The 12,795-nt window shown below is 33.6% G+C and overlaps 1 protein-coding gene and 1 pseudogene across 18 annotated transcripts in view; one reads left to right on the top strand and one right to left on the bottom strand.

The window, feature by feature from the left end:
- NRXN1 (neurexin 1) overlaps positions 1-12,795 on the bottom strand; it is a 1,007,449-nt gene that overhangs the window by 338,253 nt on the left and 656,401 nt on the right. The gene's annotated exons all lie outside the window — the stretch shown is intronic.
- Positions 10,651-10,763, top strand: LOC120622652 (uncharacterized; annotated as a pseudogene).

Raw genomic sequence — 12,795 nt, 5'->3', positions numbered from 1 at the left:
CCATTATTCTAGTACAGTTTCATTAAATAAATCACACTAAGTTCATCGAATGAATAAAAAGCTCTCATTTTGAAGAATGAATTTCTTATTATTTGAACTTGTTCCCTATTTTAAAAAGCTCTAGGAAGATATGTGGTCAACAGATACATCCATATAAAAGCAATAAAATATACTCCAACTAAGTTGCTGCTCTTCTCTGCTCCAGTCCTTTTGAAATAGCTGTTTTAAATAAAGCCTATTTCCTTGGGCTAATAAACAATCTTTAATCCATTAAGCCTTTATGAGCAAACATAAGGTTTCTCAAATTAGTGCTTGGGGAAGAGAAAGTCAAGTGATGGATTTCAAAGAAATATAAAGGTAATTAAAGACCAAGGATCAAACTCTCATCACCATAATGATTCCTAGAACAGAACCTTCCAAACAGGCATTTGAGAAGTTTATATGTTATCTAACCCAGAAGATGGAAAAGAGCAGAAAAATAAGGTAAGAAACAAAATTAATTTAGAAAGGAGTTGGGATAAAGCAATAAGAGAAAAAAATCAGAATAGCTTTAATACATATTTATAAGCCGAAGCAAAATCAGGAAAGTTAATAATACTTAGTTATAAACAATGATCTGAGATGTCCTTATGTTCATGTGTCTGAAAAATGCAGAAGTACTTTTCTCCCATGTATTATAGTGTAGTATGGAAAATCAGTACCACAATCTACCAGCTTTGGGTAGGAAAGCTATCTTTGTGTTGACTCCATGTGAGTTTATCCATGGCAAAGAGTAATAATAAATGTCCTCCTAATAAACTTTTTCCTTTGCTTCCCTTGTACAGATAATGAAACTTGGAGCTGGGCTCATGGCCATGAGATATAAAGAAGCAAATTTCCAGTCTCCTTTGAAGTTAAGTATGGCCATGTGGCTAAGTTCTGGCCAAGAATGAGTGAGTAGAAGTGATGAGGGCAACTTCTATGTCATGCCCTTAAAGGGGAATCTGGCTTTCTCCTTCCCTTTCTATGAGTGTATCCACCTTGGACGAAGCAGATGAGGACAACCCCTTAGGGTTATTGGAACTAAAAGACAAAATTCTAAAAATTCTGCAGAGAAGAGCCACATACTCAAATTTTCTTGCTCAGAGATTAGATTTTATTGCTCAGATTCTTATATGAGAGATAAGCTTTCATTTTAAGCCATTTTTAATTTTGTTCCCTTTCACCTGCAGTAGAACCTATACAGTAAGCACACTGTAGCACTTACCATGTGCCAGGCAGTTTTCTAGGTGTGTTTAATATATTAACTCATTAAATAATGCAATTATTTATTATCTGTTATCTACATTTAAGCACAAGAGAGGTCAAGTAAGTGAGAGATCAAGGTCTGACTCTAGGCAATTTGACTCTAAATTCTGTATGCTTGATCACAACATTCAGTATAATGCTATAAATTTACCAAATATTAAATATTTGTTTAATAAATTAAGAGGTAATCTGTTTAAAACTGTTTAACTGTATGTATTTAGAAATAACATGTATGGATTTTTTAATGCAATCGCTGACAGTCCTCTTCTGCAAGGGAAAAATGATCACATTATATGGTCAGCATTAAGGAATGAATTTAAAAAGATTCCTTTTGCAGAGATTCAGGTTTTCAATGTTTCAATAATGAATAGCCATTTTGCTTCAGATAACTAAAGTTTCAAAAGTGAAACAAGAGCTGCAGGGCTTTCTGCTTTCTTGAAATAATGAAGAATTTAGCCAATATACAATGGGAGCAAGTGATTAATTGTGGACACAATTTTGTCAGTCATCTTAATTGACAGTTATAGATCATAATATCTACGCACCGAAAGTCAAGAATGTCTCGATTGACAATTAATTATTTAGACCAATACTATTAAGGTAGCTTCTATCCATCATTTTCTAATTTGGAAAATGCACTGAAGTTATGATTTGTAAACCTAGAAGTTGTACTAATACCAACTTTAAGCAGGTATATTAATATGCTATATTTTAATAAACATTCTTACAAATTGCAGGGATACTTCTGTTCTGCAAATAAGCATCTAACACATGGCTGAATGTCTTCCATTATGCCAGTTTCAAGGAGAACACTATTTTATTGCAGCTATTGGTCAGTAACATAGTTAGAAATATCTCTACATTGTGTTAATTGCATTTTAAAGGGAAAAGGGATAAGTAACAGTTCAGAATGTGTTGCCAATTTGAGAAATAAATCTGCATTATTTGCTAGAGTGCCAGATCTTTTATCCATCTATCCATCTACAACACATATTCATTTTTAATAGTTTGAAAAGAAGTTTTATTGAACTTAAGTCCAAAAGTAAAGCTTCTGAACTCAGCTTGTCTAGAACATCACATATGGATCAAAAAATCTGGAAGTGCAGTACTATAAATTGATCTTTTTATCTCACTTGAGTAAGGAGAGTAATAATCAATCCATTTTTTTCCCTCTAAGCGTATATAACCCCAGAACATGTCCAATTTGTTCACAGCATCATTAATTAGCAGTCTTTATGTTCACTCCACACTTAAATTTTCACACTTCTATCCCTGAATTGCATACTTACATTAAAATATATAATATTTAGAAGTAAGACTGTTAACTTAGAATGATGAGTTTCTGGTAAAACTATGCTTATTAGTTTTCTCACTACCAAAACTGTTTGGCTGGAACTGAAAAACTAATTGAAACTCATTAAAGTTTTATTAATCACATTTCAGAGTGGCCACACTTCTCTTCTGTAGCTTTCTATTCTTTATATCCAACTTAAGTCATTATCATGCATTAATCATGATGTGTCTGTCATACTTATATATTTCAGCAACTGGTTATCCCTCTAAACAACAGCACTTTGAAATCAAGCCCTAAAGACTCTTTCTTATAATTCTCTGAAAACCTATCATGTGTATCTCAGTGTAATGAACACTGTTAATAAACAGACTATGCCACAAAAATTGGCATTTTTGTAACTAAGCCAAAGTTTATTGAAAGACATCTTGATTTTTGTTGTTAAAACTCACAAAACCAGAGATCTACTCACCTCTATTTTTTAAATACATTTTAGGTACAAAATAATTCCATTTATGTTTCGATACTAACTATCCTATGAAATACACTAGTTTAAGTATATCCACATAATTATTCATTGAAATCTTTTGACCTCCTCCCTGTATTTGCAAAATGTGAGACTCCCATGCATACCCCAGCAGAGTTATATGTTGCAAACAAATTCATCAAGAATTTTAATATATAGTGTCTTTGTCTATATAGCTTCAGATAAAATAGCATTTTATAGATAACAGTACTGTAAACATATATAATTTATCCCAATTAGCTGAAAGTCCTGACACACAAGATTAGAGCCATAGATAGGTCTATTAAGATGCAGTAGAAAAGATGTGGCATATTGAGAAAGCTAGTTACATTCATCATGATTATGAAAACTGAAAAACATGTGTTCTCGTGTTATCTATTCTGGACAGAATGCTTTTTCTGACCTGGCATATTGAATTCAATTGTCAACCAAACCCTTGAGAGACAAACTCAAAATGTACACAGAATTCTGCACATTAAGTAAACTGTTGATAGAATACAGTAGAGATCAAGGACAATGTGGTCTATTAAATAAACTAAAAAGGCAGAAAGGACTGGAAATTTTCTAGGCCCTCTGGAGATTTGAACTAGTTTTGATTAAGTGAGAGCCAAAAAGATTCCAAAGATCAAGGAAAACACGGATAGCAGTAGTAATGAAGTATAGATATATGTAGTATACATTCCTTCTATAAGCAATGAGTTAAAAGTCCCTAGGAGACAACTAAAGCATTTTCAGCACTGGTGTTCAGGGACTTCGTCACTCTTTGCAGCTGAGTAAGATATAAACAAAAATGCTCCTCCTTTCTACTTGAACCCTAGAGAAAAGCCATTTTACAGATCTATAGAAGCACATTTTACAAATTAAAGTCTATTTTTTTGTACCTCCTTAAATTTCCCTCCTTTTATTATAAATGTATTATATTCAGAAGATTGGATTCTAAGCCATCATTAGGAAATGTGAAGTACTTATAAGTATTCAGTATATGCTAAAGAAGTTAAATTAAAGTCAAAACAATTGGTAAATCTTTAAAAACTCCATGTACAAATGTACATGGGCCCTAAAAATCAAATAGAAATTAAACTTTGAAATCTTATTTTTAATGCATTCATATGATTCTAGTGATAATCCAATAGCTAGATTTAAAATTTTTTAAAAAATATACTTACTAAGCACGAACCAGAAATAAGAAAAATGTTATTTATTAAATTAAAGATTCAAGTCCAGTTTCAGGTCAATAGATTCATAACACTTTAAATCTTAACTTGAATCATTAATGATCAGTGATTTGTTACCAACTTCATTCAAATCAAATGACAAGGTGGTATAGTGCTAATAAGCACGGGTCACAAATTTAAGAAAAGTCTACCTGTGGCTTGTTTTTCTCAATACTATTACCAAAGTCCATGCTTTAAAAAATTTGAACTGCTTTGTTGCAGGAAACACAATACAGTCTCTTCCAAATTGGAATCCCCAATGTTCCTGCCCTTGGGAGCTCTAAAGAAGGGAGAAACTATCTATGCGTTTTCCTGTCCCTCCACACAAGAATGGACTTTTAGAAATAACCTTTTCTTTCTTTCATAGTCAAATTGACCCTATCTTGATTGTTCTTGGATGAATTGGCCCCCACTTGTTGCCTCATGGATGTGTTACATAAAATGAAACAAGAGAAAAGCAATGGCAACCCAAAGCTAGCTTATTATTCAAGAATGACTACTTTAAAAATCAAACCAAATACCAAAAAAAGAAGCTTTCAGATTTCTGTTTTACAAGATAATTAATCACTGAATAAGTAGATTAATCTATTGGGACTTTAAAGAATTAAAAGTGGGACACCCTAAAAAAAATTACTTGGTACAAAGTAAGAACCTAACATCATTGAATTCATTGAGTTGTCTGGAGTTGTCTTTAAGTCACTATGGTATTGGACTTAATAGGTAACATATAACTTATTAAAGCAATATTCACACTGATTAATTCAAGATGGTGCCACCTGTGACCCCTAAGAAAACAGCCGCCTCTTTAAAAGTCAGCCTGAAGCTGATGTTCAGGTGTGCATATGAAGCCTTTTGTCTTTAGACTTGGCAAACACCCAGTTCAAAAATAATTTTCAATCAGAAGAGAAGATATTTTATGGATAAAAGATTATGAATTTCACAGCTGACTTGAGATCTACTCAAGCCAACAACATTGGTTTCTACTTTGCAAGTAGAATTTGTTCTGTCAATGAAGATTTCTCAGTAACTTTCCCTTTTAAAGGCCAACTTAGATTTCAAAGAAACATTTACATTTTTTAATACAAATCAAGTCACTGCTTATATTAGCTCAGACTTACAATTGACACACTTTGTGCCCCTCCTCCTACACATCAGGTGAAATGGAAACAGACTTGATTTCTAACTTTTAGTACTGACATTTTTCAATGTAATCAAAACGCAAGTGTTGGCTTCGATGGAGTACTAAACTGAAGAAAAGATTGAGACCTGAAGTGGCTTTTTGTTATATGTTACTGGGTCTTTTTAAAAACCAGTTCTTTAGCTTCCTAAATAATATATAACAATACTGATGCCCTCTTTAGAAAATATATGCATGAAAAAAATTGAGGTACTGTCTAATTTGTGCATTTATTTTCTTCCTTTTATTTGGTCTCTGGTTTATCATCATTATAATGTTTTAAAAGCTTAAGGATATGTCAGATTAGGTAAAGCTCAAGAAGAAGCTTAATTTTTTGATTGGGGGAATCCTCTAATTGTGATAGTCTTTATAACCTGAAAGGCACTTTAATTAGTCACTAAGTGATGAGAGTCCATTTTAAAATAGGCTCTAATTGGCATTATTCCTGGTCATAAACGTAGACACTTGTAAATGAAATGGCAATAGATTTAATTGCTCATTCTAAATATTCATAAAAGACAGACCTTGCCTCAAACCCAGTTTAGACTCTAAGCAATTTCATTTTTCATTATAATTGGTGACCAGGCCCAACATACTGAAACCACATCTATGTAAAAACAGTACCAAAGGATTGTTTTCATGATTCCTGTTTTACTCTCAAATGATTCCAAAATGACTTGATTTAAACCATGATCCATTGAAATGACTAATAACTTTCAGTGTTTCCTCTTATCTTTTCTCTGGATTGATACGTAAATATCTGGAAAGGGTGGGTGAACATTAGAAAAAAATAAATGAAAAAAAGAAAAGAGAATGATAAGCTCCAGGCTATTGGTGATAAAACTTTCTTTTGAAAACTGCCTCAAATAAAATGACCTGATTCATGCAGTTTTGTCCATACTGTATTTAAGCTGACATTCATATTTATTGAGAGGCAGTATACGCAGTGCTGAAGAACAGGGAGGGCAAGAAGTCAGGCAGATTTTAGTTAAATGACCTGAGCCCATCACTTATCCAGCAGTGGGACCCTTGAGCAAAATACTTAATTTCTGCTAGTCTCCTATTCCCCACCTGTAAAATGGAGATAGATTGCTAATCTTAAGGATTTGAGAAGGATTAAATGAGATTTGTTTGTAAAGCACTTAATGAAGTGTTGCATACCTAAGAGCTGCTCTAAATATTAGCTAGGATTTTAGGATCTAATATAAAAGGATCCCTCTCTTTAAGGAAAAAAAAAGAAAGAAAGAAAAGAAAACACTGAATAAAAAGGGAGGCGTTTTCTCAATACTTAAATTGCCTAGGGTTGGACTTTTGACCTAAGGTCTTTTCTAATCTACAGATTTGTTATTTACTGCATTTTTTAATGAAGACAGTTGACTACAATTGGGATACACTGACATTATTTAGAACTGAAAAATATAGTAGGTAAAACAAAATATTCTTGCATCTAAATTTAAAAATACTCAAACATCAATGTCTTTGAATTGTACTATATAGCTTGTTACTGGGCCACGCAGTTTCTTCTCTAAATTGGTGGGAAATAAGGAGTTCTCATTTCCAATGCCACCCCTGCTGCTAATTGTGAAGGCCTTAGTCTCCTTCATCTGTAATATGAGTTTGGACCTCTTAAGTCCCCTTCAATGTGTCTGGGAGCTGTTTTAAAATGTAACCCCAATGCGATTTGTGAGGAAAAAAATCCATCACCCCCGATATGTAGTAAATCTATATATGACATTTTGGCCTGGTTTCCTCTGGCAGACTGCATGGTGGGCACTCTTTTAGTTATGCAGAAAATCAGGCCACAATGTCACACAGGAAAAGAGGAGAGGCGACATGTTCCCAGCCTGCATCGTCTAGACTAATTTTCCTGTTCCCTTTGATGCTACCATGGGAGCCTTGCCAGCTGCCTCTCTGGAAACAATTATTAATTGCACTTGCTCAAATTAGAACTTCCTCCACAGTCCCCTCCAAGATCACACTACAGTGCTGTTCTGGGATCCTAGGTAGAGTAACTAAAAAAATTCCCATTCTTCCCCCTTCCAAACAGGTTTCCTACAAATTGACTCATTGGGTAAAACTAACCTCATGACATGTCTGGTTCTCAGAATGGACCTCGTTTTAGGGCTAGGGGCCTGAGGGGTGTATCTAAATGAAATAGAACTTGTCATGTCATCAGTTCTAGACGATATACTACGTTCTAATTGAGGGAAATATTCCGAAACCATTTGCCTTTGAAATATAGCATTTTGTAATTTTTAGCACAATACTAGGCATATAGCAAGAATTCATGCTTGATGAATAATAATTTGGCAAGAGATTCATCTTAAAAGGGTTTTTAATTGAGCTAACACCTATCACACACTAGAATCATTTTTTTAAAGTTTGATCTATCTGTCACTAAGATTTTAGTGGGTTAATCCTGCAAGATATAACCTGGTCTATTGCTTTTTCAAGAAAAAAACAGATTAGGACTCTGAAGACTGAGTGTACACTTCCGAGCTGTCTTTGGCACTATACATGCAAAGTTCCTAACTTTCAAGATGTATCAGCTACAATTGTGGATACGTGCAGGGCTGAGATTTGTGAGTGGATTTTATTCCTTGGTTGAGCAGGATTAAGGATCGATAAGCTTAAATTCTAATCAGTTATGTACTAGGACAAGTTATTTAACCTCTATAGGCCTCAGTTTTCTCATCTAGAAAATGGAGAAAATGTTCGTACCTAGCTCACAGAGTTATTATGTGGCTTAAATGAAATAAACTCATAGTTATTGTGAAGCTTAAATTAAGTAAAATACTGAGCACATTAGCAAGAAGGTAGTAAGTATTCAGTAATTTTGTAGTTTTTATAATTATTGTTATGTTGAAGAAAGTTTCAAGTAAGTCAGTTTGAATCACAGACCTTCATCCTCATGGAAATAACATTACTCCCCCAAATGTTGGCTCCCACATACCCTAACCACTCGCGCTGCAGTTCCTATTGATATGTTCTCAGATCATGTTTTAAAGAGTTCTATACACAGAGCAGTGAGCATCGTCTTTCATTTAGTGCAGTATGGGATAAGAAGAGATTTATTAAATAAACTGCTTTTATACACTGCAGTTTCCAAGTACACGGCCTTGTGTTTTAGGCCATAAGAACTAATGAAGGTAGAAACATGAAAAGTGGAAGAGAGAAAAATAACCTTTCCCTTTATTTATAAATATTTATCATATTTAACTGAAATGATAATGACATTTTTTTCTTAACCCTGTAAACTACGTATAACCTGTCTTCTGATATATTTAGGAAAGAAAATATCAATGACCAGCAGATTAATGTACTGTCACACAGAATCAGGACTCAACCTGTCAACTTTTCTCAAACACATTAAGAGTTTTTTGGTTGTTTTGTTATTTTGGGAGGGGTGTTGCTTTTGTTCTTAGTTTGTTGTTTTTGTCATTACTTTGCTTCCATACAATCTTGTTCCTTGCTACTCAGTGTAGGGAAGGCCTAGGGAACTTGGAGAAATGCAGAATATCAGACCTACGCAAGGAGATTCTGCATTTTAAAAAGATGTTGCGGTGTGCTTTGAAGACTGAGGACCTACATTTTAGCCAATTGCATTGATGAGGGTTATTTTCATCCCCTCTTACCCATAGTCTAGTTAACTGAAACTAGGAATTAAGTGATTGATTTTCTACAACTGGTTCTGATATTTTGACCCAGGTGGTAAATGATCAATAAGGTGCTGTCCACCTTCCATGTCATCTGAATCATGGCTCATCAAGCCTCTTTCATGGCATTTTTCTTGCTGCCATCTATTATAGATATTTTCAAAATTGTCATATCTCCATAAGTACCATGAAAACTACTCATGTGCAGAAAACTGCCTCGTGCTTGCAGCTTTAAGTAGAATACTTATTTAATAAATATTTATTATTTAATCAAAATGATATTAGATTTCAAGGTCAGACTACAAGTATTTACTCAATGCTAAGTGTAGTTAAAATATAGGTTTAATGCTTCAGGCTCCATCTTAAGGCCCAGGAGCAAGAAGAAATGCAAGGGGAAGGAGAGAGTGTCTTGCTCCTGTTAGTACTGAACTATGCACCAAGGCAAGAGTTTAAGCCCACTAGGCTGCTCATGGATTATTTTGATCAAGGTCATTTATTGTCTCCCACTTTCGCTTCTTGGATAACCTAACTGGCCACTTGGAACGATTCACCTTACAACTGGGGAGAACAAATTTCTAGGTCTTCTAATATATTTATATTCATAGAACACTAAAATTGCAGCTCTGTAAAGGGACAAAAAATAACCAAGAGCCATTCAATATATTTCATTCAGAATGAGACTTTGAAAGAAGCAATGATCCTTTGTGCCCAAGGCTGCTCAATTTGAGCTCTGCATCCTGTATTCTCTGAAATGATATTTTGTTTCTGTTTGGATTCCAGACTGTTAAAATAGAGAGTCCTCCTCAGGCAAATGTACAAGAATACAGCATGTTTTGTCCTCAAATGACTTTCCTTACAGAATGTCCTATGAATTTGAATACTGTTATTACTTCGAAAATTAAATTTGTAACAAATAATCAATGTAATACTTTTAGAATTATTAGGGAACATATCCAAATTTAATATATAAACTATATGCTAATGTTCAGTGCCATTTTTTAAAATGTATGTGTTTATGCATAACAATATATGTTTGTATAAATGATATAAGCTAATTGAAAGAGAAAAGAGGATTTGAGAAGAAGAGACTAGCAGAACAGAGAGAGAGATCACATCTTATTTTATAAAGTATTCGTAATTATCGCTTGGGGAATAATGGGTGATTTTTTAAAAAAATATTACTTTCTTAATATTTTTCATGTAAAACACTGAAGAAAACAAATGCAGTATCTTATAACTTGCATAAGTTACCTTTTCTCTTAGATAATGATACAGGGTACATAATCATTAAAACCTTAAATAAATCTTTGCACCAAAAAAAAACCACATAGAATTAAAAAAAAAATTTTAACATGGGAAAAATAAGCTAAAGAGAGTCATGCCACCTACTCTTCTATTAAATAGGACATCATAAACACATGCTTACAAAAGGATTACGATTGTCAAAAGTTAGATCACCTATTTCTTAAAACGAACTAGTTTCAAAAAATGCTTAATTAGTCTACAGCCATGCTCCCCCGCATGATCCCGTCTGATCTCGGAAGCTAAGCAGGGTTGGGCCTGGTTAGTACTTGGATGGGAGACCACCTAGGAAGACCAGGTGCTGTAAGTGTAAAAAGTAAATAAAAAATAAGGAATTTTAAGCGGACAAGGTCCTTTAAATAAAAAAATGCTTAATGAAGTGGAGTTCCATTATGTTCAATTTAACAAATTATATAAAACACACACACACACACACACACACACACACCCTAGAAGATCAAATGATCCCAGATAATAACTTACCAAAAGGTAATTTTGGAGAGTCTTTATTTACAAATTAAGAATGATGGTTTGAACATTTGCAGGTATGCACTGTGGCAGATAGGGATCTATTAACAGTGGGTAAGTTGCGGTTCCCAAAGGGCTCTTAAACCCCCATGAGACCAAAAATGAATAAGTCCTGCACTGATGATTCAGTCCTGGATGAATCATTCCAGCCAATCAGGATCTCCTCTCACAACCACACCAGTGATAGGCAGAATTTATGATATTCACAGTGCTGCTTTGAAGAATTAGAAATTTGAGAGGAAAGACATGATGGTGTAAAAAATTATGAGAAAAAATATTTTCAGTGTGCAAAATTTACTTTTGAACTTTCAAAAATATTTTCCATTATAGAAAGAAGTGCCAAATTATGAATAAAAATTTGAAATATGCTTACATGATATAGACTACATAAGTGTCTTCAAATCTATAGAAATAAATAGTTGCCAGGAAAACTTTCACCACTATGTCATAAAATATAAAAACATATATCTCCAATGTTATTTATTTCTTACTCAGAAGTAGTGAATAAGTATGTACATTTCTATGCCCTAAAATATAAATGAAAACTCTTTTGGAAAAAAGAGTCACACCACAAAAATAAAAGGGAAATGCAAAAAATTGAAAAACCACCATCAAATGGACTCGTATTGAAAAGATGGACAATGCCAAGTACAGACAAGATATTGTGGGAATGTAATCTGCACAGCCACTGTGGGAAATGCTGTGACCTCATCTACCATAGTTGCAGAAATGCACACCCTATGGCCCCACATTTCATATTCTATTCCTGTCTTATACTAGATAGAAATATGTGCAAATGTGCACCAAAAGAAATGGACAAGAATCTTCAGAGCAGTCTTATTTATAATAGTCTCAAATTGGAAAAAAATAATTCCATTAAAATAAATATATTTTGGTACTTTTAGAAAACAAAATGTCATACAGTGATAAAAAATAAACTACAGTAACACAAGAACATGCATGAATCTCACAAACACAAAATTGCATGAAAGAGGAAAAGGCAAAAAAGAATATGTACTCTTTGATTCACTTATATAAATTTCAAATATGTTAAAAACTAAAATCCAAGGATAGAATTAAAAAGAGTGGCAACCTTTGGTGATAAGGAACTAGGAAATGACTGGTCTCAGGCATGAGGACAGGTTCTGGGGTAGTAGCTTGACTTATGCATGGTGGCATTTACATAAGTGTTTGTGATGATTTACTTAGCCACTACATAATTTATGTTCATTTCACTTTTCTCTATGTTTGGTTATATTTAACATAAGAAGCCAAATCAAAAGAAAAGATAAAATGTTATAGTATCCAAAATCATTGTATGTCTAAATAAACTGATACCTAAATACCTTTTAGTGAGAAAAATGACTCACATGGGTTTGTTAACCATTAACTTGTGATTACACTTTGCATATAACAACTCACGTTGTCTTGTGGAAATCATCAACTCAAGAGGACCCTAGACGTATATATCACTATGTCATGATGGCCTTACATAAGGTGCAACAACTGCTCTTTGTGTCTTGGATTACAATAAATAATTATATTATAGAAAAAGTGGAGGACACTGGAATTCTTTTGAAAAATCAAAACTTCTTTCACTATTATTTGAATTCCAGAGCAGGGAGACAGCTTGGAGTACTAGGCTTGGCCTTCTACCTATATCTGTAGCTCCTTATTGCCCCAAAACTCAAAGCATCCTAAATGTATAAATACATGTAAACATAAATAAATGCAAATATAAATAATAATAAATACTTAGGCACTTGAAGGAGGGGAATTATACTGAGGAATCAAGTCTCTGGTTTAATTGTGAG

Source organism: Pteropus medius, unplaced genomic scaffold (genome assembly GCF_902729225.1).
Source record: "Pteropus medius unplaced genomic scaffold, Ma_sr-lr_union100, whole genome shotgun sequence".
NCBI lineage: Eukaryota > Metazoa > Chordata > Mammalia > Chiroptera > Pteropodidae > Pteropus > Pteropus medius.
Note: the sequence above shows the minus strand (reverse complement) of the source record. Positions and strands in the feature narration are given on the sequence as shown.